The sequence below is a fragment of the Tupaia chinensis genome, unplaced genomic scaffold (assembly GCF_000334495.1).
Source record: "Tupaia chinensis unplaced genomic scaffold, TupChi_1.0 Scaffold143642_1, whole genome shotgun sequence".
Taxonomy (NCBI): domain Eukaryota; kingdom Metazoa; phylum Chordata; class Mammalia; order Scandentia; family Tupaiidae; genus Tupaia; species Tupaia belangeri.
In genome coordinates this window covers 472,859-481,229 of record NW_006203490.1, presented here as the reverse complement: position 1 = coordinate 481,229, position 8,371 = coordinate 472,859, and the positions used below count along the sequence as shown (strand labels likewise).

At 42.4% G+C, this 8,371-nt stretch overlaps 1 protein-coding gene across 2 annotated transcripts in view; it reads right to left on the bottom strand.

Moving 5' to 3' along the window:
* Positions 1 to 8,371, bottom strand: part of ARB2A (ARB2 cotranscriptional regulator A) — a 473,507-nt gene that overhangs the window by 2,086 nt on the left and 463,050 nt on the right. The gene's annotated exons all lie outside the window — the stretch shown is intronic.

The following is an 8,371-nucleotide window of genomic DNA, read 5'->3' as shown; positions in this document are numbered from 1 at the left end:
CCCCCTTCCCCGGGCTCGGCGCGCGCGGGGAGTGGTTTCCCCAGCGCGCTGAGTCCAGCTTCGGCACCCACCCGAGCGCCCAGGTTTCTCTGCTTCCCAAGGAGTAGAAACCGGGTTTTCCTTGCTTCTCCAGGGAGCTGCTAGACCCGATCGCCGCGGCGAGGTCCCTGAGACCAAATCTTACAGGATGCTTAATGAGATTGAAGAGAGACTCTGCCTTGAAGTGTCCTAGCGGGCGACATTTTTTTTTTTTAACAGATTTTAGGGCTCAGTTTTGGAAAAATCTAAAGTGCTTCAAAGCAGTGACTATTAAAAGAGCATCTAGGCCTCCTATTTTGTCAGGAAGTATTCAACTTAGAGAACGCAGGTTAGTTGTCAGTTTACGGGGGTTATTTTATGACAGCGTTCCATAGCTGCGGTTTAATGCTAATGCACAGTGGTTTTTCATATCAAATAGACGTTCCGTTTAACGCAAGTAACGCTACATGACCATAGATGAGGAAACAGGCTAATCTGCTTTTGGCTCACTGTAATAGTTTATCCCATTTTACCAGTAGCTTCAAAACTGAACGCTATTTGAAAATAAATATAACGATGAAGGCTCTCCCACAGAAAGAATGAGTGAAGAGCTTCGAAAGAATGGAGATCTGTTCCTAGATCCCTCAATTATGCAGAGATACTGCTTGGAAGCCTCCAGATTCAGGGCCTCTGTCTGATACTTTAACATTGTTAATGATAATTCTTTAGTCTGTAATAGTAGGTCATTGCTATGGTTACTCTACAATGGTGCAACACTTTGCTTTCCCCTTCAGCTATTCGCTGAGACCTGGTAACCACATTTGTTGCCTAGCAACAGTTTTGTGACAGTATCACAATCTGGGAGTTACAACAATAAGGATGCTATGGCTGCTGTCGGCCAGAGAGCAGAAAGCTACAGTCTGCGTGTGTGACTCAGCTGTGGCAGCTGGCCCCACTAGGAACCCCCTGTCTTTATAGCTGTCCTCACAAGGATCTCCCTAGCCTTCTCTCCTCTGCGGATTGCCTCACAGACCTCCACGTGGAACTAAGATCCATTTTTGAAATCCTGTCCCTGAGAAATATCCTCCAATGCTACTTTATTCAGACTAAAAAGGGAGGTCATTTCTATGTTTGCTTACTCATTTTAGGCAAAGTTTAATGTTATTCATTGGAAGGGAGGGATGAGTATAGGCTTATCCCAGTAAATCCTGAATTGTCTGTTTTTTGTTTTGTTTTTAAAGAGATATTTTTGTTATAGGGTGTATACACTTGCTGGGGGGACAGAGAAAAAAGACAGAAAGAGAGAAAGTGAGAAATCACCCCCCAGGAGGGATGGTCACACAGCAATCCCTTTTCCTCTATTCTTCTCCTGGGGTTTTGGGTATGCAGGTACAGGTACCTGGGATGAGTTTCAAGCCACTGAGTCTGGGACTCGAACCGCAGTCGGCAATGTGGGAGTCCAGTGCCTTAACGACTGTGCCACTCCCTGACCTCCAACTGGATTTTGATAATTCTTCAAGGAGTTCCTGGGGAAAAATTTTTATATATGCCTACCTACATCAATAGGTGTGTAAACTTTAAAGTTTTAAAAACACACACACAATATCCAGATTGTATTATTATTATAAGCAATGATTTATTCAAGTGGTAATCTTAAAAGATTCTTTAGAATCGGTAGGTATTTACCGTTAATTTATTGGGCTGACTCTGTAGTGCACTAATTAAGCATTGTGCGTTAGGAGTTGGATCCCACATGGCCAACTATAGTCTGAATCCTGGCCCCTGTGTCTTAAAAATATACTGGATATGTGTATATGTATTCCCCAAATCCTGACAGGATGGAGAAGTGGAGGAAGGAAGATTGTGGTATGACCACACCCCATTGGGCCTTGAGGGTGCTATCTCATGCACACATACTCTCTCAATAAATAAATACATAAATAAATGAAATTTTATTTATTTTTTCCATGAGTGTGAGAGATAGAGCACCTCCAATAGGATCTAGATACAGAATTCACTATCCACTCAGTGCTCCAGCAGGCCCTGGACCATGGGCACACATGCTCAATACACTCAGGGAGGTCTCCAGAGGCGAAACTAGAACCTTCCCATGTGGGTCAGCCCTGCAGAGTGTTCCATTTTACCAATGCACCATTGTCCAGCCCCCTAAATTTGGAGGCATTTATATTCTCTTAACTGTAAGTAAGCAGTTCTAGATATATTTGGACATGTTTCTTTTATATATATATAATTATTTTGCTATAGGAATCATGCACTTGCAGGAGAGAGAGAGAGAGAGAGAGAGAGAGAGATCATCCCCCAGGGAGATGGCCATGCAGCAATCCCTTTTACTCCCTTCTCTTGGGATTTTGGACACATGTACACATGCACCAGGTGTGTCTTTCAACCTGGTGGGTCCAGGACTCAACCGTGCAGCTGGCCATATGGGATCTAGTTGTCTTTAACCACCACGCCTCGGACTGGCCCAGTATACCTACTTTAAATAATATTTTGGGGACCAGCAGATGGCATCATGGTTACATCACTGGAATCCCACATAGTTGACTGTGGTTTGAGTCCTGGACCTGGTGGCTTAAAGCTCATGCCAGGCATGTGTGCCCAAAAATCCCGAGAAGAAAATGGAGGAGTAGGGACTGCAGTGTGGCCATCTCCCCTGGTGGGAGGTGGTTTCTCTCTTTCTGTCTTTCTGTCGCTCTCTCTCCCTTTCTGTCTCTCTCTCTCTCTAGAGTACACATACCCTATAGCAAAAGTCTCCCTCTTAAAGAAAAAAAAAATGTGGTGGAGTCAGCAGGCATGGTAGTTAAGGTGCTGGACTCTCATATGGCTGACCATGGTTTGAGTCCTGGACCTGGCTTTTTACTTTTTCACTCTCTGGTGAGCACATGTGCCCTGCAGCAAATTAAAAAATAATTATAATAAAAATTAAATAATTCTCAAAAAAATATTTTGTGAGTATATCTGGAACAGGTGCTCTTTCTGGATAGGTTTATGAAATGTCTTTATTTATTTAAGAGGTTTTTGCCATAGGGCGTGTGCGCTCACCAGACAGAGAGAGAGAGAGAGACACAGAAAGCGAGAAATCACCCCCCAGGGGGGATGGCCATGCCACAGTCCCTTCTCCTCCATTAACCTCTTGGGATCCTGGGCACACACACACACATGTGCCCAACATGAGTTTTAAGCCACTGTGAGTTTTAAGCCATCGGGTCTGGGACTCGAACCGTGGTCAACTACATGGGAGTCCAGCAACATAGCCATTACGCTAACTGCTGGTCCCAAAATGTCTTTATTTTTATAGTGCTTACAAACCTACTTTCAGTTCAGTAATAACTACTAAATTGCACTTATAATGATGGAATATTTTACAATCTATTGTGTTTCTTTCTTTTGAAAGGCCATTCTTTTTTTTTAAAATTATTTTAACTTTATTTATTATTATTATCATTATTATTTTCCAGTTTGATCAGAGAGAGACAGAGAGAGAGAGAGGAAGTGAGAAAGCAAGCCACCAGGTCTGAGACTTGAACCGTGGTCAGCCATGCGGGAGTCCAGCGCCTTTAACCACCATGCCACTTTCCGGCCCCTTGAAAGGTCATTCTTAGATTCATAATTCATGGCAACACCCACCCCTAAACACAATAAGCCAGAAGAAAAAAAGAAAAGGTGTTGATTGCTTCTTTTCCCTCCCATTTCCCAAGCTTCCAGCTACTTTTGGCATTTCCTCCATGGTGATCACACTTACACCTCCTGGTGTTACCGAGGCTATGATCAATTTGTAAGCTTTCTCTGGGAGCTCCTCTCATAATTCCTCCCACCCCCTAAAAGCCAATTCGATCTATGAATCTAGAGGGACTGAACGAGTCAATGGTCTGAAGCAATTTTAACTCCTTTATTTCTTCTGTCCTGGCGACAATCTTTCTGAAGGATGAACACATTTCCTGGTGATAAAATCACCACAGAAGCTGTTGAGTTTTGGCTCGTGATGACTCTGCTTGATTAGTCCTGAGGAGCAAAGAACAAGTCCCTGAGATAACTGAGTAACGGCGCTGGCTCACAACATTTACCCTGCGATTCAACAGTATAACTAATGAGAACGTGCGCTCTGTCAGAGGACGGGAATGGCCAGGAGTGCAGGCCATAGGCAAGGTAGGTTAGTAACTGAGTTAGAGAGCATGCGGTGGGAGAGGGAGGATTTTCCTTAGAGTGAGGAATGGTAACATGGATATTTTACACAAAAAATGTCCTTTTCTAAATTTTTGGAAGTTTATTTATTTTTTAAAGAATTATTTATTTCATTTTATTTATTCATTCATTTTCATTTGACCAGAGAGAGACACAGAGAGAGATGGAGAGAGTGAGAGAAAGTGGGAAGGTGAGAAAGCAAACCACCAGGTCCAGGACTTGAACCGTGGTTGGCTATGTGGGAGTGTCCAGCATCTTAACCACTGTGCCACCTGCCGGTCCCCATTGGAAGTTTATTTTTAAGAATTATTTTTATTTAACTTTATTTATTTATTTAAGTTTGACCAGAGAGGAACAGAGTGAAAGAGAGGGAGAGACAGAGAGAGAGAAAGAGAAAGTGAGAAAGCAAGCTGCCAGGTCTGTGACTCAAACTGCCATCGGTCATGTGGGAGTCCAGCACTTTTAACTACCACGCCACCTTCTGGCCCCTGGAAGTTTATTTTTAGCAATTAAAAAATAAGCATTTTGGAAGTTGGGAGAGACAGAAAGCGAGAAATCACCACCCAGGCGGGATGGCCACACCACAATACATTCTTCATTATTCTCTTGGGTGTACAAGCACACATGCCTGGCGTAAGTTTTAAGTCACTGGGTCTGGGACTTGAACCTCAGTCAGCTATGTGGGAGTTCAGCAACATAACCATTTTGCCATCTGCTGGTCCCCAAAGCAGTTTTCTAAGAACTCAAAAAAATACATTTCTTTAGGGGAAGTTAAGAGTGTTGCTTTTTCGGGACCAGCAGTTGGCATAATGGCTATGTTGCTGGACTACCATGTAATCAACTACAGTTTGAGTCCTGGACCCGGGGGCTTAAACTCAAACCAGGCGCATGTACATGCATGCCCAGGATCCTGAGAAGAGAATAGAGAAGAAGCGATTGCTGCCTGGCCATGCCCCTGGGGTGTGATTTCTCACTTTCTGTCTCTCTGTCTTTCTGGTGAGCGCACACGCCCTCTAGCAAAAACTTCTCTAAAAAACAAACAAAAAAGAATGTTGCTTTTTATTCCATTACTATAGAAACATTAGATAATTAAATTATGTAAACATTAGATAATTAAATTATGTATTCATAGAAAGATATAAAAAGGTAAAAGTCTAAGGCATTAAAAAAGCAGCCATTTACTAATAAACTAAAATGATGTAGAAGTAGCGGGGAAACTAGCCCATTTTGTGCCAACCATGTTATTTAAAAGAAATAATCATATTTTACAGTCAAGGTCTGTTTTTTTCCTCTACCAAAAGCTTCACCTTGTCAAAAGCCCCTCTTTTTAGGGACTCTGACCTTCTGCCACTTAAAAGTTTTTTTTTTTTTTTTTTTTTTTCTCCTTTATTCAGGATAGAGGCATGTGAGAGAGCGAGGTGAGCACCTCCACGAGGTCTGGTCAGGCAATGGTCTTCTTCCCCTAGTCCTCCAACCTGTCAGATCATGGTCATTCATACGTGCTCCAGGTGTGCCTCAGGCTGACCAGGCGAGGGATTCAAACTGTGGTTGCCACGTGGGATCTGACTTCTCTTGAGCAGTGCATGACTATGGTACTGCAGAACCAGCCCCTTCTCTCCACTTTTCTTCCTTAAAAAGATTTATTTATTTAATTCCATTTGTCATTACTATTATTTTTTTAAAATCTGACCACACAGAGATGAAGAGAGGGGAGAGAAGAGGGAAGTTGGAAAGTAAGCCACTAGTTTTGAGTCTGGGACCCAAACCACAGTTGGGCATGTGGGAATGCAGTGCCTCTAACCACCATGGCACCTGCCAGCCGCCGCCCCCTTCTCTCTGCTTTTCAAACTCTTATTTCCTTAGTGTGGAGAAGTTCACACAAAGTAGGGAGTAAAGCATTTCGCCATATCTAACAACCTGCCAAGTTCTCAGGGAATGTGTTTTTTATCTTTTTTGGAATGGCAGTTTTGGTCTAACTGGATAATTCAGCTTCAGGATGAATTTAGTGTTCTAATCTATAAAACCAATCCAGTATAAAAGTAAAATATAAAGGATTACAGTGCTTCATTACAAAATGTACCTTTACTCAGTCTCAATCAGTGATTCTTTTCCTTTGTTTTTTTTAGAGGTTTTTACTATGGGGTGCATGAGTTTGCCAGAGAGAGAGAGAGAGAGACAGTGAGACAGAAAATTAGGAATCACCCCTGAGAGGGGGATGGCCACACTGCAATCTCTCCTCTTCCATTCTCCCAGGATCTTGGGTACGCACGCACACACGCCTCGTGTGAATTTAAAGCCACTGGGTCCAGGACTTGAACTGTGGTCGGCCATGTGGGAGTCCAGCGACGTAACCGCGATGCTATCTGCTGGCCCTCAATCAGTGATTCTTAATGGTAGTGGCCTCTAGAGGTATTTTGAAAATTTGTAGGCATAGTTTTGGAGATCAAGATGATTAGAAGATGCCATTGGTATTTTGTGGGAAAAGATCTGTGACGGTGAATATCCAGTAATTTGTAAGGCAGTACAGTATGATAAATTATTCTAAATTTCACATTTTTTTTCTCTGTAGGGCACATGTGCTCGCCAAAGAGAGGAAGAGGGTGAGAAAGAGAAAGTGAGAAGTCACTCCTCAGGGTGTATGGTCATGCCACAGTCCTGTTTCCTTCAGTCTCCTCTTGGGATTTTGGATATATACAAGCGCCCAGCATGATTTTCAAGCCATGGGGTCTGAGACTCGAACCACAAAGTTGGCCATGTGGAATCCAGCACCTTAACTTCCACGCCACCTGCTGGCCCCATCTCTCATGGATTTAAAATGGTCTACAGCTATTCATGTAGCTGGCAAATCTGTTTATAATTATATAGACTTAGAATTTAAATCTGTTTTATGAATAATCTCAAAGTGCTTTTAGCATAATTTTAATATACACTGACTTTTCCAGGAATGTAATTACCATGTAAATGGAAGGAAGTGTATACTTTATGTTTTTCAGAATACTACCGGAAGTGGTTTACTCATCACTGATGGTATCACCTCTTGTGGTACTTGAGTCGCCAGTAAGCACATCTGAGCCAGCATGCATTTGTAGCTGAGGAATTCGTGATCATGCTATGGACAGGACCAAGTATCTGGTTACTTTATTATGCTTCTCGTGTAGATGTGCCTGAGCACTTCAAATATTGAAAGGCATCTTTTATTTATTATTTATTTAATTTTAGAGAGATGTTTTTGCTAAAGGGCATGTGTGCTTGCCAGAGAGACAGAGAGAGAGAGAAATCACCCCCCAGGGGGGATGGCCATGCCACAATCCCTTCTCCTGCATTCTCCTCTCGGGGTTTTAGACATGCACACAAACGTGCCTGGTGTGATTTTTTCTTTTTTAAGAGAGAGATTTTTGTTTTAGAACATGTGTGCTTGCCAGAGAGAAAGAGTGAGATAGAGAGACAGGAAGTGAGACATTACCTCCCAGGGGGGATGGCCATGCTGCAATCCCTTCTCCTCCATTCTCCTCTTGGGAATTTGGGCACACACACACACATGTGCCTGGTGTGAGTTTTAAGCTGCTAGGGCCAGGACTCAAAACTTGGTTGACTATTTGGGAGTCCAGTGATGTAACCATTACTCCATCTGCTGGTCCCCTGGTGTGAGTTTTTAAGCTGCCAGGTCTGGGACCCAAACTGCGGTAGACTATGTGGAGTCCAGCGATGTAACCATTATGCCATCTGCTGGTCCTAGCATATTATATTTATTATGAATTAGTTTTATTCCTTCTATATGTTAGCTCAAGCATTACAATGATTTAACAATCTTACAAGTAGGAGATTATGTCATCTCTAGAATTTATTTTGGCATTGTAAAAGAACTGCATAATATTTGTTATGATAGGAGGTATTCAGATAATCAATAGTCAGCTTAAATAAAATAGTTAATTATGATTTCTTTAAAAAGATTATTTAGTTAATATTATTTATTATTATTATCAGTATTTTTTAAAATTTTATTTAGTCACTCATTTATTTTAATTTGACCAGAGAGAGACCCAGAGGAGGAAAGAGAGAGAGGGAAAGTGAGAAAGGAAGCCACCAGGTCTAGGACTCGAACCATGGTCGGCCATGTGGGAGTGTGCAGCACCTTAACCACCACGCCATC